Raw genomic sequence first — 25,587 nt, 5'->3', positions numbered from 1 at the left:
CGACCCGACTTTTGGAAAAGTCGGGTTCGAAACGAAACGCGACCCTAAAAAACCAAAAGTCGCTCAACTCTAATGGTGGGGAATGGCAAATTTTGTTTAAGTAGGAAGATGATGAGACCCATTTACCGATAAGTCAGGTTGTTTTTAAGTCACCAAGTCAGGACGACAAGGGTGCGGCGGTGGAAGACATGATGGTGGATGAAGGCAATGACCCAACATGGGAAGCTTGCATGCAAAGCAGGGCCAGCAGTGCTGATGGGGAGGGATTGGGGGCAGCAAAACAGGCAGCAAGAGGCAGTGGGATGACCAGAGGAAGAAGGAAGTCAACTGTTTCGCAGAGCACCGACACTTGTGAATTTCGCCAAACAAAGAGTTAGTGTTCCTCAGTCTGAGACTTTTCTGAAGAGATTTCTGAGACAAAAAGTAGTCAATTGCAGCCTGTGTCATCCCATGATCAGCAAGGGCCAGACCATTAAGAGCCTAACCACCAGTAGGATCTTGCACATAACATCTAAGCACCTGACTCTGTAGGCCGAATGCCTGGGTCCATGATTGGGCTGAGGATAAAGAGAGAGAGGAGGAGGACATGGAGAGTTATCATCATGGTGTAGAAAAGGAAGTGTTGGCTGTATGGAGCTCAGCATATATGGTCAACTTTATGTATCATTGCCTTTCCCGAGACCCTCTTGTTATATTTATCTTGGCCAAAAAAGAGAAGTGGTTGTTCCCCATGCTACAAGGAGAACTTTACATCTCTCATTCCCGAGGCGGAGAGATCTTCTAAGATGGTGTTACATCAGAAAGTCATTGTGGAAATTATGTTGAAAAAGTTTTTCCCAACAGACAACGCTAGTGACAGTGGGCAATCTTCCTTGCCCAATCGAAGAGGAGTTGCAAGGGAGACACACAGCAGAGGCAGGGTTACACTGTTAAAGGTCCAGGCCAATTTCATAATACCATCCCAGTGTCCAGGGCATGAAAACCGGACATTTTTGACATTTTTGACAAGGGGGGAAAAGTTTTTAAAAATGGTCAAGCAATACCTGGATGACCAAACCACCGTACTTCCTAATTCCTCTGCGACCTTCTATTATCTCAATGGATCTCAATGCTGGACTCCTGGCATGAGCTGTTCCTCTATGCCTTGAAGGTGTTGTGCTGTCCTGATGATAGCATCTTCTTTGAGCAAGGGTTTATTCGGAGCTTTGTATACCACCGTAATGTAACACAATGTTAGGGCTGGCAGAAAGCACCAAAAAATAAAATAATAGTAAGGTGCGTTTGCGGCCCAGGGTCCACCGTGCAGGGGTGTAAACTGCTGCTTAGTAATGGCGTATAAAGCGGTATACAAAAGGTCACACGTGGGTTAACATCACCCAGTGTGAACAGAAGCGAACTCTGTTACGACACAGAGGCGCACTACCGCTGAACATAAATGTCGGAGCCTATTAAACTCACAGCACTCGGCAAGAGAGCGCTCAGTATGTGGTCGCAGCCCCAAGGACACGAGGTCTGAGTCCCTCTAGACCTACTGAGCGTGCGGCGTCGCACGTCTAATGAATGCTGACCAAAGAGGAGTGCAGACTATGTGCACCGTGGCTTACAGACAAAGCCATCGGTGGATGTTGATGCCAGTCTCTGACTCTACCTCTACCTGGACCTCAGCCTGGGCACCAGCAGGCTAGGTTACACAACACATGCATACCAAGGGTAGGGGTTTCCAATGAGTCATTCACCAGAGACATTCATACATGCATACAAACACTCACTCCACATGGTCTAAATCTTTCTCTATATTAGCGCATGGCCGAGTTGCCATGCGAACCTTTTATAGCAGCATCCTTCCAGGACCTTCCTGACCTTCCTGATGGTCCATTCCGAGCTGGAGAAGGACCTGAGCATGTGACCTCCAATCTCCAATGAGAGATCGTCTCACGGGCATGCTCAGTAGACCGAAAGGAGGACTTAGTCCCTGGAGTAGCTCACTGCAGACCAGCATGCGTTGCTATAGCTGGACCAAAGGTGGCAGCAGCAACCAAACCCAAAGAGCTGGTCTGAGCAGAGCGCCGTGAAAAACGAGTCTGCTGACGAGCCTCCTCTGCGGCCGGAGAGGAATGGGAGACTGCGGAATGCAAGGCTCGGGATTCCTGCTGTGCAGCGACAGGAACCCGACGCCTAACACACAAAGCATGTAATACTCTATAGTTGAAAATATAGTCAATTTTTTCACCCTTCAAAAAAAAAATTATGTTGTCACGTGCAGAAGCTATATATTTAGCAATGGACCACAAAGCCCTAAGCCCTGCCTAGACACTATATTTTGCCATGCTCCATGCTCCTGCAACAGTCCTTAGGCTACATGCAGACTGTATCCGATACAAACAGCAAAGCACAAGATTAGGTCTTGTAAGGACTGTTAGTATGATAGTTCAGCATCAGTACCAGTATACCAGTATCAACACTAGAGGACTCTGATTAGTCAAACTGTGCACACACAGGCCAAGATAGTTGCTCTCTCCCTCCACTCAGAGCTGTCCAAGCTAAGCAATGCCATTGTCATGATAAAGTCCAGATTTTGAGTCCGGTCTGCCCTTTTCCCAGGCTGATCATGTCAAGGGTTAACTTTGCCTGTCCTCATTTTGGATTCAGGTTTGCTATTTCTTCCTGCTAATTCCTGCAGGCCATGTCAGTTATATTTTCTGTCTATGGCGTGAGTATCTGACTCTGGTAGTACCCTGATTTGTCCTCCTCCTGTTGCTGACTTTGCCCATGTCGGTTTGTCCCCCACTCCCCGACCCGACTCAGTGTTTCCCTGTCATATTTAGGACTCCCTGGTATCTGACTTGACTTGGACCCTGACCTGCTGTTTGTCTCTTGTCTTTGGCAAATCTGCTCCTGACCGGTACTGACCCATTTGGCTTGCTTCTGACTTTGTTTGTTTATTCCTTTGGTACTGCACTACAGACTAATATCGACTCGGCTTGTTTGACTATTCTGCTGGTGGCAGCCTCACTGCTGCATTGCAGGTCTGCTCTTGCTGTGTACAGTCCTCCCTCCACTTTATTGCCATCTAGTGGAGCTTGCATCTACCTGCATAGCAGCAACGTGACAGCCATCAGTGATTTGAGGCACCCAGGGCTGGATTGAGCATCGGGCACTTCTGGCAAATGCCAGAAGGGCCGGGGCCTGTAGTGGGCTGCTCGATCCTTTCTTGTTGTCATGGAAGCCGCAGGAAGCCGGTAATAGCTAAATATGAGTGAAAGCAAAAGGACCTTCCGTGACATCATGACCATGTGATCAATGTGTGGGCGGGATCAGAATACCAGCAGGGATGGAGGTCACATGATCCATTCATCAGAGAGAAGGCTGTGCCTGCCCTGCAGTGCTTATGACCCCCCCACAGGCAGCTCCAGAGTCCGTTCTCAGGCTGCAATTGGCTGCTCTGTGCACACAGGACCTGTGATGAGGTCACAGGAGGGGAGGATTCAAGGGCCACATGATCAAGGGCCTCAGTGTATGCAGGACTCTGGCGACCTGGTTGTCATGGTGCACTGCTGGATGAGGTAAAGTTTATGTGTGGGGTCAGGAGGGGTTTACAGGGTGGATGTAGCAGAGCCGTGTGTGTACAAGGTGTATGGAGCACAGCCGTGTGTGTACGAGGTGTACGGAGCAGAGCCGTATGTGTACGAGGTTTACGGAGGGGAGCCACGTGTGTACGAGGTGTACGGAGCGGAGCCACGTGTGTACGAGGTGTACGGAGCGGAGCTGCGTGTGTACGAGGTTTACGGAGCGGAGCCGAGTGTGTACGAGGTGTACGGAGCGGAGCCGTGTGTGTACGAGGTGTACGGAGCGGAGCCGTGTGTGTACGAGGTGTACGGAGCGGAGCTGTGTGTGTACGAGGTGTACGGAGCAGAGCTGTGTGTGTACAAGGTGTACGGAGCGGAGCCGTGTGTGTACGAGGTGTACGGAGCAGAGCCGTGTGTGTATGAGGTGTACGAAGCGGAGCCGTGTGTATACGAGGTGTACGGAGCGGAGTCATGTGTGTATTTTGTGTACGGAGCGGAGCCGCGCGTGTACTTTGTGTATGGAGCGGAGCCGCGTGTGTATGGGGTATGTGGAGCGGAGCCGTGTGTGTACGGAGTGGAGCCATATGTGTACGGGATGTAAGTAGCGGAGCCAAGTTTGTATGAGGCATACATAGCGGGCTTTTCCCATGGACACAGGACTACACGGTGGAGTCCCGATTAACATTTTAAAATTCGCACATGACGTTCCACCAGAAGTGATATGCTGGAATTAGATAATTTCATGAGGAGATTGTGACAGAAATAGGAATGCTTCAGATCCATCATCATGTCCTCTGACAGCGCGGACAGCAGGATCGGGGATGCCGGCCATGTGAGTGGATCATGATATGTCCTGTACCGGAGGCTCAGGTGGGCACTACAATGGGAGCCGGGCTGCTATAGTATTTTTATAGAAACTTTCTTTATTTCTTTCTCTCTGTTTCTTTCTTTCTCTGTTCTTTCTTTCTCATTCTCTGTTCTGTCTTTCCCTCATTTTCTTTCTCTCTCTGTTTTTTCTTTCTCTCTCTAATCTTTCTTTTTTCTTTCTCTCTCTGTTCTTTCTTTCCCCTCTTTCTTTCTTTTTCTTTGTCTTTCCTCTCTTTCTCTCTTCTTTCTTTCTTTCTTTCTTTCCTTCTTTCTTTCTCTCTCTCTGTTTTTTCTTTCCCCTCTTTCTTTCTCTCTGTTCTTTCTTCTTTCTCTCTCTGTTCTTTCTTTCTCTCTCGCTCTCCTTTCTTTCTTTCTCTCTCTCTGTTTTCTTTTTTCTCTCTCTGTTTTCTCTCTTCCTTAGTACGAGTCAGTGTGCCCACAGTACCAGCAAATGTGCCCATAATGCCAGTCACTGTGCCCTCAGTACCAGTCAGTGTGATCAGCAGTGCTAAATGGGTGGGGTTGGGCATGGACATGGGTGTGACTAGTTGTGAAATGAGTGTGACCCGGCGTGGCCTAAAATTTGCAGCAGCGCTGCGCGCACCGCAGTTTTGTCCCTCTTTCCCTTCTTCAAAAGTTGGGAGGTATGATAGGGGCGGCTATGACCAGGGGGTCTGGTTGCCCAATGGATTGCAGTTCTGCCAGGAATTCTGTCACTGTGCATACAAAAGGGGACAGAGCTTTGGGAGGAGTGCTGCAACTAAAAGCAATAAATAGGACTGAGCTGAAATACTGGGCACAGCTGTGACTACATGTTATATAGTCGTGTTAATCTCCTCTCACTTCTTGTAACCTACAAGTTTATATAGTCACCATGTGACTAGTGGGCCTGTGTAACTTCAAATGCCAGGGCTGAATTTTAGTCCCAGTCCGGTCCTGGTGGCACCAGTCGTTTTATAGACAGTAATGCCACTACCAAAATAGCTACAGCATTACAGTGACTTGCAGGCAATCCCTGCATGCTTATTGGCTGTGTGACAGGCACCAAACATGTTGGGTGGGGATTCAAGCTTTAAATCGTAGCACCAGATAATGCTCCTTGAGTACTGAGCACATCTAAGCACACAGATACTTGAGTGATATCCGAGTATCAACGAGCACATTCTCTCATCCCTATTCTTTACAGTTAAAGTAGTGAGACTGTGGAATACTGTACTGCAAGGTATAGTGATGGCAGATATTATGTTGGCATTTAAAAAAGGACTGGGTACTTTTTTCAGGACAGATGACATTGTGGGTTATAAATAATCTAGCGATAGAAAAATTATTACTGGTGGGGAAAGTATATAGTATAAATATACAAAGTTAGTAAATGAAAATTGAGCCAAACAATAACTTCTTTATAACTATTTTTGAATATGATTAGCTAAGGCTACTTTCACACATCAGGTTTTCGGCATCAGGTGCGATCCGGCGTCGTGCCGGAACGCCGGATCCGGCAAATGTTTTGTAAAACCGGATGTGACGGATCCGGTTTTCTGCCGGATCCGTCTTTTTCTTGACAGACAAAACCGGATCCGTCTCATCCCGTTCATCCGTTTTTCTATCCGTTTTTCGACGGATTACGCCGGATCCGGTTTTTAAAATTGACCCTTGTGGCCTTCCGAACGGGATTGGCTACTGGAAAACTATATATAGCATGTTCCTACAGCCCTTCTTTGACAGGTTGTAGAGGAGAAAGTGCAGGTTGGAGAGAAGAGCAAGTTACTGGAGAACATGGATGTTGTCATTGGAAATATTTTGAAGAATTTGGCGGATTTTATAGCGGAGGCAAATCGTTTGAGGGTGATTGTTCTGGAGAAGGAGAGAGCGAGACAGCAGCGCATCAGGCATCGTAGACGACGTTTGTGGATCCACCCCATCACAGCCAAGAGAATGACGCGTGGGGTCTATTCTACACTCTGCATGGACCTTCGACGAAACCCGGATAAATTTTTTGGATATGTTAGGATGAAAATGGAGAATTTTGATTACTTGGTGGAGCGCATTGCACACCTCATAAGAAAAGCGGACACCTATTGCCGCTTCTCTGTTTCACCCGCAGAGCGTCTGATGGTGACTTTAAGGTAAGCCACATTTATTGGATATGCTCGCATCAGAGCACACTTTCACTGCAATCTTGTTGGTGGTAGTTTGTATCTCCAAGTGTTATAGGTCAGTTTTGGTATGTAATGCTGTGATTTAAAACTAATTTATTGTTTTTTAATTCCCCACAGATTTCTTGCAACTGGAGAATCCCTTTCGTCACTGCATTTCCAGTACAGACTCGGGATTTCCACCATATCTGGAATTGTGAAGTACACATGCCGTGCACTGTGGGACTCCTTAGCTGAAGAGTTTTTACCAGAGCCCACAACAGAGAGGTGGATTGAAATTGCTGACAAGTTTCAACAGATATGTCAGTTTCCAAACTGCTTGGGCGCTGTGGACGGGAAACATATCCGCATTGTAAAGCCAGCTGGATCGGGATCGGAATATTTCAATTACAAGAAATATTTTTCAATTGTCCTCATGGCCATCGCTGACGCGGAATACAAATTTATTGCGGTTGATATTGGGGCCTATGGCCGCTCCAATGACTCTCAAGTTTTCAAACTGTCTGCCATGGGGCGTAAACTGTATGGAAACACCTTCCAGTTCCCACCACCTAGACCGCTGCCGCAAACATCTGGTCCACCTATGCCATTTGTCTGTGTAGGGGATGAAGCCTTCCAGCTGTCAGAACACCTTTTGAAACCGTACTCTAGCAGAGGATTGACAAGACCAAAACGCATTTTTAATTACCGCCTCACAAGAGCAAGAAGAATGGTTGAATGTACCTTTGGTATTCTGACAGCCAAATGGCGGGTCCTATTGACTGCGATCAACCTCAAGACAGAAACTGTGGACGAGGTGATCAAAGCGTGCGTGGTACTCCACAATTTTGTTATCTGCAAGGAACCCATTTCCATTGAGGACACCTCTGAAGAAACCACCTTGCAAGATTACCATGACATTACCACTAGAAGTTCTGTGACGGTTTCAGTAATGAGGGACAATTTTGCACTATACTTTATGTCACCTCAAGGCAGAGTACACTGGCAGGATGACAGAGTGTGAAAGATTTGTGCCCAACCAAACTTGTGTACCTTCTGTACCAACAGTATATACCTTTGCCAACCAAAGTTGGCTATCTTGTCATGGTCTCTATTTTTAGCTTTAGGCCACAGGTGTGTACCTGGTTGTGTTTTATGCAAAGTATTTCACCTTTTAACAAAAGTTGTGTACATTGTTAGGAAATCACCAATAATAAACACAACTTTTTAGGTGAAATACTTTGCTTCAAACACAACCAGGAACACAACTGTGGCAAAAAGCTAAAATTTACCCACAGTTATACAGTATACCTAGTTTTGAATACCATTTCACCTTTTAAATACCCTGTATTTAACCTTTTTCGCCGCAGAAAGAAATGACAGACAACCAGTGTAAAATAATTTAACTTTTATTGAAAAATGTTTTTTTAGTAAACTTTTTTAAAATTTTAATAAACTTGTTTAATAAAGCTTTGAAACTATAAAACTGAAACCATAAAACTGGTCATTTTTATTTAAATACACACATTATAAATCTGTGTAGAGTGTGGTGGAAATACTGCTGTAGGGGCTGCGGGACACTTCGACACTGGGAGTGTGGAGAGAGGACTGGGATCGTGGTGGGGAAGGAACAGTTAGAGGTGAAGGTGTGGAAAAAACTACAGAATGGGTGGACATGTGGGAAGCAGAAGAGGTGGTGGGTGGTGGAGTGGAGGGTTGGGCAGGGACTGTAGGAGCAGATGATGTTGATGGCAAGTTGTATGGGGAAGGAGTTTGGTACGGGGCAGGTTGCTGGAAGTGGGGAGATGTCTGGTATGGGGCAGGTTGCTGGAAGTGGGGAGATGTCTGGTACGGGGCAGGTTGCTGGAAGTGGGGAGATGTCTGGTACGGGGCAGGTTGCTGGAAGTGGGGAGATGTCTGGTACTGGGGAGGTTGCTGGTACTGGGGAGTTTGCAGGTACTGGGGAGGTTGCTGGTACTGGGGAGGTTGCTGGTGCTGGGGAGGTTGCAGGTGCTGGGGAGGTTGCTGGTGCTGGGGAGGTGGATGGTGCTGGGGAGGTGGATGGTGCTGGGGAGGTGGATGGTGCTGGGGAGGTGGATGGTATGTAATAGGAGGGGGAGGATGGAAAGTGGCTGGAGGGGGTGTAGATGTAATAGGAGGGGGAGGATGGAAAGTGGCTGGAGGGGGTGTAGATGTAATAGGAGGGGGAGGATGGAAAGTGGCTGGAGGGGGTGCAGGTGGAGGAACTACTGTGGTGGGAGGAGGAGGTTGGGAGGTAACTTGCTGGAGAGCAGCGTGGCATGAATGCATTACATGCATCTGCTGGGCAGGAGAGAGCGTTTCCATGCGCTCCACAACAGACCTGAAAAAGGTGTGGTTTGGCGAAGATCTTGCTTCTGAATGCATGGTTTGCAGAAGTGTCTTCACCTCCAGAATGCTGGAGTTGATCTGCTGATAGCCTGCGGAGATTTGCTCTGACAAGACTTTTAGACAGTTCTGGAAAGATGCATTCAGATGCAAGAACTCTGGCGCATAAGTCTTTTCCTGACCCCTCTGCCGCTGCCGCCCAGTACCCACAGGTGTACTAGAGGTGGCAGGGGCAGAAGGGTGGGGTAAAGGGAAAGCGATCTCCTCACCAGCAGCTTCATGTAATGTAGGCGGCCACGATGCTCCTGTGCTGGTGGATGGGACAGATGGGTCGAATGTGTGGGAAGGCTGGGAAGGTGCAGATGTACCGGGGCGGTCGAAGTGTCCCTCGGTGCCGGTCTCCTCAGGGATCGCCTCAGAAGGGTCCAATCATGCCGGCTCCCGAGTGCTGCTCACCGTGCTGTGGAATAAAGAGAAAAAAAAACAATTAAAATACTGACATGGTATGGCCCTGGCTGAAAAAAAAAATTTACATCTAACATTTTTTTTCACATGTGGTGTGTAATATTTACCTTCTAGTGACCATTGTTTCCCGGAGGAACGACAGGGCTTCTGCGTACTTGTACTTGCTCCTGCGTCCTCCAGATCCACTCGGGGCCCGCATCTCTTTATTGAACTCCTTCTTGAAACGATCCCTCACAGACCGCCACCGATTCACAATTCTGTTCCCTGAAACGAGAAAGGACAAAGTGGTTAGTATACAACATCAGTGTTTCCAAACTCCAGTCCTCATGGTCCCCAGGGGTCATGTTTTCAGGATTTCCATAGTAAATAGAAATCCTGAACACATGATCCGTGGGGACCACGAGGACTGGAGTTCGGGAAACACTGGTTTACATCAAGCAACCGGTACTGTATATACTTACGCTCTTTAATCTGGGCCCGAACATCGAGGTCCTCCCAGCGGCCCACAAGGAACGAACAGATTTCCTCCCAGAGTCGTCGGGTAACGATAAGGTCAGCGTGGCGGCGGTCAGCCATATTCCAGAGCGGCTCCCTTTCTCTGACGAGATCGATGAGGTGGTCCACATCGAGTCCTCCATCCTCACCGTCAGAGTCGGGAGCACGCTGTGAAGGCTGTTAAAGAAAAAGACAAAAATAACATAATTAGCCTCCACAAAAGAAATGAAATAAAAAGTGCAAAAAAACAAAGCAAAAATATTTATACTTACACGCTGGTGACCGCCGCGTTGCTGTCGCCGACGACCCTGGGAGGCACTGCGAGGACCTCTTGGCCGAGCACCAGATTGGGAAGACTAGAGAAGAAAACAAAAAATGTTATGTCTTTGGATGTAGGCATTTGTTTGCTGTGTGTGGTCTGCAGAACATTGTTTTCTATGTGTTGTGTGTAGTGTGATGTTGTGTTTCTGCGTTTGATGCAAAAAACTTACCAATTGTGAGCCCACTCCAGGTGTCTGTCCACCCCTTCCTTCTTCTTCTGGGAGCTCCTCTTCATCTTGTGAATCCTGTTTTGAAATAAAAGGCAATGAATAGACATATATTACAGAGATGATGGATTTTGGAAATAAAAACTTACCGTCAAACGCTGACGATGCGAGGGAGGGCTCCCAGAAGATGATGTGCTGTCTTCCTGGTGGCCACACTCCATGCCTGTGGGTGGTGTTCCAGCTGCTGCCATTGCTGCTGCTGCTGCTGCATCTATTGGGCGGCTGTTGAATAAAGAGAAACAAAGGGCCAATGAATATCTTGATATTCAATAGCCCTAGTTTGGAGGAATGGGGGATTTGATAATTACCGTCTCTCATCTGCTGCTGGCCTCCCCTCCTCAGCATGTTCCATTTGCTGCTCCATTTGGGGTGGTGGTGGTGCTGATGGTGCTGCAGTGGTCTCCTGCCTTCTCCTGCTTCGCTTGGTTGCTTTCTTGGGTGGAATGTTGGGTGTGGCTGTGGGTCCCACTGTCTTGCTTTTATATATGTCTTGTGGGCAGAGCTACTGAGCATGCTCAGACCAAAAAAACCGGATCCGGCCACCGGATCCGGCTTTCGCCGGATCAGGCGCATTGCGGCGCTCATAGGCTTTCATTGTGTGAAAAAGCCGGACGTGCCGGATCCGGCGTGTCCGGCTTTTTCGCCGGAGACAAAAAACGTTACAGTAGCCGTTTTTTCCAGACGCCGGATCGCGACACATTGCCGGATCCGGCGAAAACCGGATGAAACGCATGGCCATACGGCGCGATCCGGCGCAAATGCAAGTCAATGGGGGGGAAACCGGATCCGGCATTGCACTTCGCCGGATCCGGTTTCTGTCAAAAGCGCCGGATCGCGCCTGACGGCGAAAACCTGATGTGTGAAAGAGGCCTAATGGAGATTGTGCACTGTCATTTGTAGGTACAACTTATTTGAAATAATAATGAGTGAAGACTGTTTTTTTAACTATATTACAGATATGTATTTAGCTACGTGCACACGTTGCGGATTATCCAGCGTTTTTTTCCGCACCAAAAACCGCATGTGCTGGCAGAAACCGCGGTGCGGTTTTGCTGCGGTTTTGCTGCGGTTTTGCTGCGGAAAACATGCGGTTTTTGCTGCGTTTTTGAAATCTGGAATTGTCTGCGTTTTTACAGCATCACATGTCAATAAAGTTTAGACTTGTTTGAACAAAAAAAAGGATAATTTCCTGGTCCAACCCTTTTGTTTGCAATTTTGCTTTGCACTGTACTCACACACACACACACACGTACTCACACATGTACTTAGAAACACGTACTTCACATGCACTCACACACACACACGTACGCACGTACTCACACACGTACTTCACATGCACTCACACACACACACGTACGCACGTACTCACACACGTACTTCACATGCACTCACACACACGTACTTACACACGTACTTCACATGCACTCACACACATGCACTCACACACACACACACGTACTCACACATGTACTTCACAAGCACTCACACACACACGTACGCACACACGTACTTCACATGCACTCACACACACGTACTTACACACGTACTTCACATGCACACACACACGTACGCACGTACTCACACACGTACTTCACATGCACTCACACACACGTACTTACACACGTACTTCACATGCACTCACACACACACGTACGCACGTACTCACACACGTACTTCACATGCACTCACACACACGTACTTACACACGTACTTCACATGCACTCACACACACACACGTACGCACGTACTCACACACGTACTTCACATGCACTCACACACACGTACTTACACACGTACTTCACATGCACTCACACACACGTACTTACACACGTACTTCACATGCACACACACACGTACTTACACACGTACTTCACATGCACTCACACACACGTACTTACACACGTACTTCACATGCACACACACACGTACTTACACACGTACTTCACATGCACTCACACACACACGTACGCACGTACTCACACACGTACTTCACATGCACTCACACACACACGTACTTCACATGCACTCACACACACGTACTTACACACGTACTTCACATGCACTCACACACACGTACTTACACACGTACTTCACATGCACTCACACACACGTACTTACACACGTACTTCACATGCACTCACACACACACACGTACGCACGTACTCACACACGTACTTCACATGCACTCACACACACGTACTTACACACGTACTTCACATGCACTCACACACATGCACTCACACACACACGTACTCACACATGTACTTCACAAGCACTCACACACACACACGTACGCACACACGTACTTCACATGCACTCACACACACGTACTTACACACGTACTTCACATGCACACACACACGTACTTACACACGTACTTCACATGCACTCACACACACACGTACGCACGTACTCACACACGTACTTCACATGCACTCACACACACACGTACTTCACATGCACTCACACACACGTACTTACACACGTACTTCACATGCACTCACACACACGTACTTACACACGTACTTCACATGCACTCACACACACGTACTTACACACGTACTCACACATGTACTTAGACACATCCCATAGTTTAAGGTTAATATGACGGTCTCTTTTGCTGTTGACGATCTAGGTTGTGGCACACACTCAACCAGGGAGAGCTGACACTGTGAGGAACCACCACCAATACATGGAGTGTCTCAGGGGCAATAAAAGTTGTGTGAGGCACTATGACTGCTGTAACTAGAAGGCCGGCTCAAGGAAGACACAAGTGTGTCTGACAAAAGAGTATGTGCATGATACAAGACAAGACCAAGTGTGGACACAGGGCAGCACGGTGGCTCAGTGGTTAGCGCTGCAGCCTTGCAGTCCTGGGTTCGAATCCCACCAAGGGCAACATCTGCAATGAGTTTGTATGTTCTCCCCGTGTTTGTGTGGGTTTCCTCCGGCTTCTACGGTTTCCTCCCACATTCCAAAGACATACTGATAGGTAATCTAGATTGTGAGCCCCATTGTGGACAGTGATAATAATGTGTGCAAACTGTAAGCTCTGTGTAATATGTTTCCGCTATCTAAAAATAAAGATTATTATTAAAGATTATTATTCTCGTCATTAAAGCTTAGGGTAACAACTGTGTAAATACTTAATGATGAGGACAGAGTGATACACATCAAGGTGCGTGCGACTGCACGCCAACATCCAAGGCATGTTATGCTAGGTGGCACGCCTGGGTTCAGACAAGGGTTAGGTGGCATATGACTCCTGACATCTGGCAACGATCAACCGGTCCGGACATCATGATGTGGACATCATCTCCAGACATCAGGCCGCAGTCATCACTCTCCGGACCTGTGTCAGCCAACGCCAGACTACGTGCATCCGGCAGGCAAGCCAGGGTTCAAGGGTTCATTCAAGGAGGAGCGTCAGTTCAAGACATGGTCTAAGGCAGGATTCAACACAACGTCCTGAAGAGACACATGCCAGGGGCAGGTTTCTGGGCAAAGAGTAGAACATAGGCAGTAACAGGTGGGTACGGACAACACGTAAGGTTTCAACGCAGCTCATACAGATCAGAACACAACAGAGATTAAAGGTAGCAATAATCGAAAAAGCCTTCTGATAAAGAAGCACAAAAAGCACAGTGCAAGAAACAGTGTGGGTGCAAGAAAGCATGGAAAACCCGGCTGAGGCACAGAGAGGAGGGCACGGTTACAACCAGGCGCATGCAAGGGTCACACAGCGACAATGTATGGCTAAGGTACAGAAGACGCATGCAAGACGTCACGGCAAAGCTTGTTCCAAAAGGTGACAGTGAAAATGCACGTGCCTTCAAAAACATACACAAAAAAGTACACAAGGAACACAGGCAAGGTACAAGAGCTAGGGAACGTAACCTGAAGAACAGGGCAGAGTCTACGACAAATAATCATAACGTAAGGTAGAGCATAGAGACTGGAAAAGACAGATCATAGGAAGGAGCAAGAAGGACAACAAAATAATTTTGGAAACGTATAAATTTATTTATGGATAAATACCATTTGACAAACATGTCAACCTCTTTTTTTTCAATTTGAAAAAACATTGTGGACACAAATGAGTCCATTTCAGAACAACAGAACAAAAACTGATAAAACAAAAAGATAACTTTAATTTAAGTTGTAGTACTGGGGGTAATAGCCATACCCAGGCCTGCAATCTGATGTGGAGTCTCCCGCTGCCTGCAACTGCTGGGTGAAGCTGTGGTGTTCACTGTCTTGGCGCACAGGGGCTGGAGGTTGTGGGCCTTGTTGTCTGGCCCTGAATAGGCCAAAAAGCCCCGTCCAAATCTGTTCATAGTTGAAGATCGGAGCAGGGTCCTTTAGAGCCGTTAGGGACATCTGGACCACACTCATGAAAATTGACTGCCTGTCCGGTGGCAATGATCGAGTTTGGCTTGCAATTTGCAGCGCAAAGAAATCATACTGGTCCTCTGAAGTGGATTTTTTAATTAACGCCAGAGTATCCGTCGCTGCCTTGACAGTAGGATCTTCATTTTTTTTTTTTTTTTTTTTTGTCGGCTCTCCTGCCACCGGACAGGCAGGTCGGTGTTGAACAACAGGTTCTGCCGAACCAGATGTTCCTGCAGCTGGTGTTGCAGATGTTCCATCAGATGCAGAGCATGTGGCAACGGCAGAAGGTGGTTCGACACTTGGTGAACAGATCTCCCCAGCTCCAGAGGATCCTGCTCCATCTTCGGACTTTTGTTCGGTCTGTTTAGACGGTTCAATGTTCCCTTGAGTGCTGGAAAGAAAAAAAATAAAACATTAGTATGGTATGTAGCCTTGCGGCATAGAAGCTACACTTTGGACACAGCCAACATCCCACTCATCGAAAAGTGCTGCTACCTTTTTCTTGCACCATGGTGATAAAGCCTGTTTTCAATAAAGACATGACAAATAACATGATGCTATAATTTGACGTTTAAACTTAGCTTGCGTAGCAAGAATGCCTACGCAAGCTAGCTAGACATGCTGCGTTGTACAATAAACGTGCAACATGTCGTGTTAGGTAGTCCTCATCCCTACATCTTTGAACGCATAGTGTTGAAAGCATTTACGGAAATACACTCCTGTAACATCTGTATCCTGGCAATTGAACGATGTAACATGACGCAGCGTTAATTACGCAACGCACCCAATTTTTACTATACACATGGCTAAACACATTACAAGTTTTTTTGGGGCTTTTTCAAAAAAATACCTCCGCACATTCCTGCTTGATATCACAAACTGGAGTTCTTCAAAAAAGGGAAAGTGCTTCTTGCTTGGCGATGATCCACTTTTGGAACAGTTAACCAGAAACTTGTTAAAACGGTCCCTTACCGACCGCCAACGCTGCTTAAGATCTTTCTCTACAGAACAAACAAAAAGAAAAGCTTGAGTACATTTTCGAATATATATAATATTAGACATCATAAAAAGTTTGCAAATTACCAATTTGAGACTGTACGGCATTCGTGAATTGATCCCAGTCGGAAAACATCTGGCGGCAAATTTTTGTCCAGCACAGGTCCCTATAATATCGGTCCTTGTAGGTCTCCTCTGCCTGGTCCCAGACAGCTGGATAGTCCCGGACCTAAAATGTATAGACAGTAATGTGTTAACATGCTGTAACCAACACAAAATGGTTGATATTTTAAATTTAGGGAATATACCGCCATCAGAGGATTAGCTACAGCATTCTGCCATGCTCTAGATATGCCACCGATGTTTGCATATGGATCTTGACCCCCCCCCGCATGTACATATGAGTCCGCCTCTGCCAAAGAAAGTCCGCATCTATAAGATGCGGAAATACTTTGGCCTAGCTACTCTCTTCCCACTACCATGTAGCGGCGACAATAGGGCTTAATGTCACCTTTTCTGATAGGTGACATTAGGCACGGTTAAGAATGGATAAGCGTCAATAAGACGCAGATCCATTTTAAATCCTAAACTGTTCAAAAGCAAATAACCCCAACATTAATAAAAATAATTGTAAGGAAAAAAAAAAAGGGAGGGCCAGAAAAAAAAGAAAAAACATGCAGGACGATATTTACAACCTGGGAAGGGGTTAATATCCAAGTCCCCTTTCCCAGGCTACGAATATGAGCCCGCAGCTGTCTGCGTAGCCTCTCTGGCTCCAAAAAAAAGGGAGACCCCCAAAAAGAAAATGACGTGGGGGTCCCCCATATTTTGGGCCCAGAAAGGCTAAGCAGACAACTGTGGGCTGATATTTACAACCTGGGAAGGGGTTAATATCCAAGTCCCCTTTCCCAGGCTACGAATATGAGCCCGCAGCTGTCTGCGTAGCCTCTCTGGCTCCAAAAAAAAGGGAGACCCCCAAAAAGAAAATGATGTGGGGGTCCCCCATATTTTGGGCCCAGAAAGGCTAAGCAGACAACTGCGGGCTGATATTTACAACCTGGGAAGGGGTTAATATCCAAGTCCCCTTTCCCAGGCTACGAATATGAGCCCGCAGCTGTCTGCGTAGCCTCTCTGGCTCCAAAAAAAAGGGAGACCCCCAAAAAGAAAATGACGTGGGGGTCCCCCATATTTTGGGCCCAGAAAGGCTAAGCAGACAACTGCGGGCTGATATTTACAACCTGGGAAGGGGTTAATATCCAAGTCCCCTTTCCCAGGCTACGAATATGAGCCCGCAGCTGTCTGCGTAGCCTCTCTGGCTCCAAAAAAAAGGGAGACCCCCAAAAAGAAAATGACGTGGGGGTCCCCCATATTTTGGGCCCAGAAAGGCTAAGCAGACAACTGCGGGCTGATATTTACAACCTGGGAAGGGGTTAATATCCAAGTCCCCTTTCCCAGGCTACGAATATGAGCCCGCAGCTGTCTGCGTAGCCTCTCTGGCTCCAAAAAAAAGGGAGACCCCCAAAAAGAAAATGACGTGGGGGTCCTCCATATTTTGGGCCCAGAAAGGCTAAGCAGACAACTGCGGGCTGATATTTACAACCTGGGAAGGGGTTAATATCCAAGTCCCCTTTCCCAGGCTACGAATATGAGCCCGCAGCTGTCTGCGTAGCCTCTCTGGCTCCAAAAAAAAGGGAGACCCCCAAAAAGAAAATGACGTGGGGGTCCCCCATATTTTGGGCCCAGAAAGGCTAAGCAGACAACTGCGGGCTAATATTTACAACCTGGGAAGGGGTTAATATCCAAGTCCCCTTTCCCAGGCTACGAATATGAGCCCGCAGCTGTCTGCGTAGCCTCTCTGGCTCCAAAAAAAAGGGAGACCCCCAAAAAGAAAATGATGTGGGGGTACCCCATATTTTAGGGCCAGAAAGGCTATGCAGACAGCTGCGGGCTCATATTCATAGCCTAGGAAGGGGTCATGGATATTGCCCCCCCCGGCTACAAATATGAGGCCGCAGACGCCCCAGAAATGGCGCATCTATAAGTTGCGCCAATTCCGGCACTTAGCCCCTCTCTTCCCACTCCCGCACCGCGGCGGCGGGATGTGGGGTAATAAAGGGGTTAATGCCACCTTTGATTGACAGGTGTCATTAACCCCGGTTAATAATGGAGAAGCGTCAATAAGACGCCGATCCATTATTAAGCCCATAGAGAAAGTTTGAAAAAAGACACATTTAAAAAAAAAATTTTAATGAAATAAAACACAGTTTTTTTTTACCAAAAATTTATTTTGCGCGCAATCCTATGCGACGCCCTCGATCAACCTAGAGAAAAAATAAAACAACAAACCAATTCTATACCTACCGTTCCGTCGCAGTCCATAAAACGAGTGTCCCACGACGATCTGACATGGAGAACAGTCACATCAGGTGATGTGACCGTTCTCCATGGCTGCAGAAACACACTGCCAGGAGCTCAGCTCCTGTAGTGTGTTACTGCGCATGTGCCCAGAGTTTACCTGAGTTCAGTGACTCAGGTAACCTCCTTTACGGCACTGCTGCGTGGGAAAGGTCAAACGCAGCAGAAGAGCCGTAAAGCGAGGTCCCGGAGCGGCCGAACACCGGAAAACTCGGCGATACACTGCAGGAGCACCGCAATGGCTTCTGGGAACAACATGTGCTGTATGGTGAGTATGTAATGTATGTTTTATGTTTGTATGTCATGTCTTTGTGTAATATTACATGTATTGTATTTTTTTTTTTTTTACATGCACAATTGTGCTCGGTCACCGCAGGGACTACTCTCCCATCCTATAGCCGGATGGGGGTAGCAGGCCCATACGACAACTGAGCACAATTGTGGGGCTACTGTCGCATGGGGACTGACGCACACAGACTGACGCACACAGACTGACGCACACAGACAGACACACACACAGACAGACACACAAACATACATACATGCATACATACATGCCAAATCGATCAGACGTCCCACATCGATCCCCATGCGACGGTAGCCTTCCATGACAGCGACTTCCTGCTTTTTCCCTACACTACACTCCGCCCACACACTTCCTCCCGCCTGACATCACTTCCCTATGCAGCGGTTTTGACACCCAAATCCGCAGCAAAAACCGCACATATGCCGAATTTGCTGCGGATTGTAAAGACTCTATACAAGTCTATGGGTGCAGAACCGCTGCGGAATCGCAGAAATAATTGACATGCTGCGGATTGTATTCCGCAGCGAAACCGCGCGGTTTTTACCGCACCATGTGCACAGCGGTTTCGTTTTACCATTAACTTTAATGGCACTGTACCTTGTTGCGGAAACCGCAGCGGTTCCGCAGGGTTAAAACCGCTGCGGAATCGCGGGTAAAACCGCAGCGTGTGAACACAGCCTTATAGTATATATGTTAGAGAATTAGGACATAAATGAGCACAGTAAGCCACCAGCAGACCTTACGGTTCTATAAAATCAATTTACCTTTTGACTTCTTTAAATACTCTACTTCTCTTCCCTTATAATTGTGTAAATTTTAGGTATTTGCTAAAAAAAGTTAATTTTATTCCAAAGACATGTTAGACTATTGACGACTGAAGGCGCCAGTCTGAGACATCTATTGGTTTGAAGATTAAAGCACTTTGTTGGAGAATTACTACCATAGCGCGCAATCTATATTGATTTAGAGTGCACATAATGTAGTATCATTCGTGAAGGATTGCTCCTTATAGGCTAGTTTAATTACTATTCAATGCTTTTCCCCCTCAATCTCCTGTACATTGTTTATTTAAAGATAGATTAACCTTATGTGTTGCATTAGCACATAATATTCCATAACAGTTCATTACACATTTAGCAGGAGTGTAAAGGGAGGGAGTGATACTTCATTGTCTAGAGGTAATTATTTATTATTTATTTCTATCTTCTTCATAGAAATATCTCTGACCTTTACAGATACTATATTGTAGAATTAAGCTAAAAATAACTAATCATTATGGTAAGGTCATTGCCTTAGCAGCAGCTATGATTTCCCTGTTTACTTGTAATCCAAAGTATTAAATGAAAAAAATGCATAAACTACAAAAGACAAAATGCACAAAAACCCTGCTGTAACTAAATAAGTAAAAAAGCAAAAGTGCATTTAAATAATAGAGTTCTTTGTAATACTATTTTTGATTAAAAATAGCATAAAAGCCATCCCACTGTCGACAAGTGTATGACCGTCCCAATCAGAGTCACTTTGTCAACGGTGGGACAGCTTTCATGCTATTTTTGATCAAAAACAGTATTACTAAGAACTCTGTATTATTTAAATGCACTTTTTCTTTTTACTTATTCAGTTAGAGCAGTGTTTTTGCTAATTTTGTCTCATGTACTTTTTGTATGCTTTATGGCCAAAGTGAATGTTTTGATGCAGAAAATTTTGAAATTCAATCTGTAGATCTTACAAGAAGATTTTTGGGTTATAGTAAAAGATAACTAAAAAGAGACTTCTTCAGAGCGGAAAAAAACACTTGTAACCAACTTCTTTATGGTCCACCTTCATCTGAAAAGTCCTATAATCAGGTACGTTTTATTCTGACTTACAACAATCAGTGGGATAATATCAAGAGTATCATCCGGAAACACAGGGAGGTACTATTAGTTGATCCAACTTTGCGGAACCTGTTACCATCCCAACCTTCTTTTGGGGCTAGGAGGTCAGCCAATTTAAGGGACATTTTAGTCCATAGTCACTACGAACCTCCAAAAAACATCAGGCAGTCTGGATCGCTGGGTTTCTTTCTCTGGCTTTTGTAAAGGCTGCCTTAATCATGTTAAATCAAGGACACTCACGAACCATGATGGATCACGTTCGTATACCATATGCAGACATCTAAGCTGTTCTTTGCAGGGTGTCATTTATCATGCTCAAAGTCCCTGCCGAAAAGTATACATTGGCCTGACCACTAGGGAATTAAAAGTAAGAACCCGTGAACATATCAGGGAAATTGATGATTCTGCCCTTAAGGCTGTGTGCCCACGTAGCGATTTTTAAGCGTTTTTGCCGCGATTTTCGGCGCAAAAACGCAGCGAAAACGTTTAAAAATCATGTACAGAACGCCCCCCATGCATTCCTATGGCATTCCGCACATGCTGTGCTAATGCTGCGCTTTTTTCCGCGGCGGAATCGCATCGCGGAAAAAATCGCAGCATGCTCATTCTTTTGTGCGGAATCGCAAAGAATTGCCGCGATTCCGCACCCATAGGAATGCATGAGAATCCCTTACTTCCCGCATGTGGCTATGCCCACCATGCGGGAAGTTAAGCGTCTCATGTGCGGTTGGTACCCACGGTGTGGAGGAGAGGAGACTGTCCTCCAGGCCCTGGGTACCATACCCCTGTAAAAAAAAGAATAAAAAATAAAAAATCGAGGTATATTTACCCTCCGACGTCCCGCGCTGCATTCCCGGCCTAAGCGTTCCCAGTAATGCCTTGCGGCAAGGCCCTGTGATGACGTAGTCTCGCGTGACTCTAGCGGTCTTGCGAGATCACTATAGCAACGCGAGACTACATCATCACAGATCTCGCAAGGCATTACTGGGAACGCTGGGGCCCGGGAATGCAGCGCGGGACGCCGGAAGGTAAATATACCCCGATTTTTTATTTTTTTTTAGCATTTTAACATTCTATCTTTTACTATTGATGCCGCATAGGTGGCCTCAATAGTAAAAACCTGGTCACACTTGTCAAACACTATGTTTGACGAGTGTGACCAACCTGTCAATCACTTTCCAAGCGATGCTTCAAATCGCTTGGAAAGTGCTTGAATATCGCACACGAAAATCGCGGCAAAATCGCGGTAAAATCGCGGTGAAATCGCGCTGCAAAAACTGAGTGATTTCTGGGAAGGAGTCCGGTTTTTGGTGTGCGTTTTAACACGCAACGTGGGCACATAGCCTAAATCTCTCCCTAAACATTTTTAAAAAATTTTACGGCTGTAATTCAAGAGATTTAGTGGACAAAGCAATTGACCAAGTGGATTTAGGCCCTTGTGAGGGGGATTTGGCTAGGATGCTTGCACAATTGGAGAGCAGGTGGATCAGTTGGGAACCATGAGCCCTAGGGGAAACAATGAAAGTCTGGGATTTTCAGCTTTTTTGTAATAAATTATGCATTTTATGCATCCTTTTTAGCGGTTAGGGTTTATTGGTTTTTATTTATTATTTTTTGTTTTTATCTTGTATTTAACTATATTTTTGTTTTTCTATCAGGTTACTTACCTTGGAGGAACTTTGGTTCGGGGCTTCATGATGATGGTGCCTTTACTTATCATTCCTTGGAGTGCTTTTCCTGCCATCAAATCTTTGGGATACTGAAGTATAAATTATCCACCATATATGGATCTAATTTACTGGACCTGGAGAAGTCTTTATACAGGATCCACATTTTGATTCTTATATAGACTGTCTGTAATTTCATAAACCTGAAATCTATTTGAAGGACATTATCGGTTATTATCTTTTCTATTTCTATTTCCTTCCTCATATAATCTTTTGGATGGTTTCGTTCTTTTTTGTTTTTTTGAGAAGTGTAGGATTTTCATGATGTTTGTATTCATTCCATATATACGTGGACAGTTTTGTATATTTAAATTTTTTTCACTTTTCAGCATAATATTTTCATCATTACAATTTTCTTATACTTCATATAATGTCATCACTTCATATCCCTATTCTTGGGAGTATTGTACTGTTGATTAGGTATAGCCTTATCTTTATTACTTTTAATAGTATGGATGATACTATCTCTTTGAATCATTTATCGTGATTTTTATGCACATCATAACTTTAGTGCACTTTATACACTGCTATCACTTTATATCCTAATTTTTTGGGTCACTGTGATATATTATTAACTTGATATGATATCGTCATTCCAGTTACCATTCTATTGTATTTTATGACTATTAATACACTTTTTTCCCCTTGTTCATCATCCTTGCTTGTATTATTTATCATTATCTAGTATATTTTCACCACTTTTTATAATAAATTTACTTTTACACCGGCACCTATATTTATTTTTGCTCTTACGACACTTCTATTTAAGTTTTTCTCCCTCACTTGGCCCGCTTTGGCTTATAAAATATGGGTTTGAAATCATGGGCACTCCATTAATATGTCTCCACTCTTTTGGTATTCTTTGAATAGTGCGCAAGTATATGTTCCGTCACTCATTTATTCTCACACTCTTATTTATTTTTTATTCCCATGCACTCCCATGAAGTTTCACTTCTTCACTTCGCCTGTTTCGTTTTATTAATTCACAGGTTGGGTGTTTTAGGCACTTCATTTAGACATTTTTATCTCCCTGGTGTGTCTTGGACAGTGCGCATGCATATGCCGTCATGATTCCACACATTTCTGGGAGTGTTTCATTCTGGGTTCACATGCATTCCACCATGCGTTCCAGGAAGCGTATTGCCTGGAATGCCTTTATCACGTGGAGGATATGGATGGCCACATGTGCTGCGGTGTCTGTGACACAATACAATTAACAGCACGTATGATTTGTATCGGGCACGTTTATTGGCTCCAACTCCCTTTATACAGTTCTTCCCACCCCTTCACTACATGCCTCCGGAAGAAGTTTGGGTGAAACGCACGTCGAGGTGAGGGGGCATCACCTGACCACCCACATCTTCCACAGCCTTACCAGGTTGGGCTATATGCCCATGTAATCTCAGGTAATATACCTTATTATGCATATTCAATTGGTTACGTCCCTTATGAATAAGCCGCCATTATTATCTGACCTATTACCTTTTTTGATGTCTTTGTGACACTATATAGATTGGTCAACATAGTTTTTCAGCGGCTGTATTCTTTTCTTTAGGGTTGTGCCATATTCTATGTATTTATTTACCTTTTTTGGGTGTATTCTGGTGCTGTGAGTCTGCAACTCTGTATGATTTTATTTTTTGGGATGCTTTTTTAGGTGCCCCCTACTGGGTATTCTGATGTAATTTGTTTTGGGTCTTGTATTTATTGATAAAAATTTAAATTTTATCGGATATTGTGGCTCTCTTCATGTGGTGTGCTGTCTAATCACAGCTAGACTTCTTATTGTGTGCAATGTGAACATGCGTTTATGTGCTGCATGTATACCAACTCAAACCAAGCTCAATTTTTGTGCTTTTTCTTTGTATTTTTGCGTTCTGTGCAAGCCGAGGTGTGGCCAACCTCTCCTGACCTGGATATTGTATTTATAGGCTTCCCTTGATTGGTGTCCATTGGTTGGGATCAATTTCCTAATATATTGTGCCGTGGGATTACTATCTAATTTTTTATAAGTAATGCTATCCCCAAGAAGTAGATGGGATTCCTCCTGATACATATTATGACTAGAGTTGAGCGATACCAGCCGATACTTGAAAATATCGGATCGGAATGGATCGGCCGATCTTAAAAAAAAATATCGGTATCGCCGATTCCGATACCGGGAACCAATGCAAGTCAATGGGGCCAAAATATCGAAATTAAAAAAAACCCTTTCTTTCCTTGTAGGTTAATTCTACATGAAGAAAAACAACTAAGAATAATGTAGAATGTATTGTGGGAGGTGGAGGAGACATTAAAGCCATAGAGTTTTAGCCCAATCAAATGGAATAGCAGGAATTAACCTTTTTTTTTAAAGACGTTAGGAGTTACAAAGATATTGACTATGTTAGCCTCATTTATATTTTGCCAGACATGTATGTCTTCTTCTTCTTTCTTCTTCTTTCTTATTCTTCTTCCTTTTTTTACCTTCTTCTTCTTCTTCTTATTCCTTTTTTTACATTCTTCTTCTTCTTCTTCTTCCTTTTTTTACATTCTTCTACTTCCTTTTTTTACATTCTTCTTCTTATTCCTTTTTTTACATTCTTCTTCTTCTTCCTTTTTTAAATTCTTCTACTTCCTTTTTTTACATTCTTCTTCTTCTTCTTCCTTTTCTTACATTCTTCATATTCTTCTTATTCAACAATTATTATTCTACATATTCAACTTCTTCATCTTCTTCCTATTCTTCTTCATCATATTCTTGTTTGTGTCAGGCATTCCTGTAGTTGTTATCTAGAAAAGTTAGAAGTTTACACCTTCCGTTCTGCCTGTCACAAAAGATTTACAACAGGATTTGTCCGCGTTCAGTTTGGCCTGCAGCAGCAGGCCTTTTCCAGGGGCACCACGAGGAGGAATGGACTCACCCCCATACACTGCTTAGTCTTCTTCTGCTTATAAATAAGATAATATCATTTGCTCAGAGTATTAGTCTTATGCTTAATGTTCTTCTGCTTTGTTTTTTTATGCTTCTTTGTCTTCTCTCTCTTGTTGTTCTGCATCTTGGTGGTTGTCTTCCTGTTCTTTGTCCTCTTGAACCAGCTGACGGTACTGGCACCCGGAGGGGCAGCAGAAGGAACAAGAGCCAATGGCACTACCGAGGACCAGCTGACGGTGCTGGAACCCGGTTACTAAGCAGGAAGTACCTGTGCTACAAAGCACTACCAAGGACCAGCAGACGTTGCCGGAACTCGGATACCGAGATGGAGGCACCTAGGCCAAAGGCTCTGACGAGAACCAGCTGACGGTGCTGGAACCCGGAGGGGTAGCATAAGCTGCAAGAGCAAATGGAAATAGCGAGGACCAGCTGACAGTGCTGGCACCCGGAGGGGCAGCAGAAGGAATAAGAGCCAATGGCACAACCGAGGACCAGCTGACGGTGCTGGAACCCGGT

The sequence above is a fragment of the Dendrobates tinctorius genome, unplaced genomic scaffold (genome assembly GCF_039654945.1).
Source record: "Dendrobates tinctorius isolate UK_male_01 unplaced genomic scaffold, ASM3965494v1 ptg000008l, whole genome shotgun sequence".
NCBI lineage: Eukaryota > Metazoa > Chordata > Amphibia > Anura > Dendrobatidae > Dendrobates > Dendrobates tinctorius.
Note: the sequence above shows the minus strand (reverse complement) of the source record.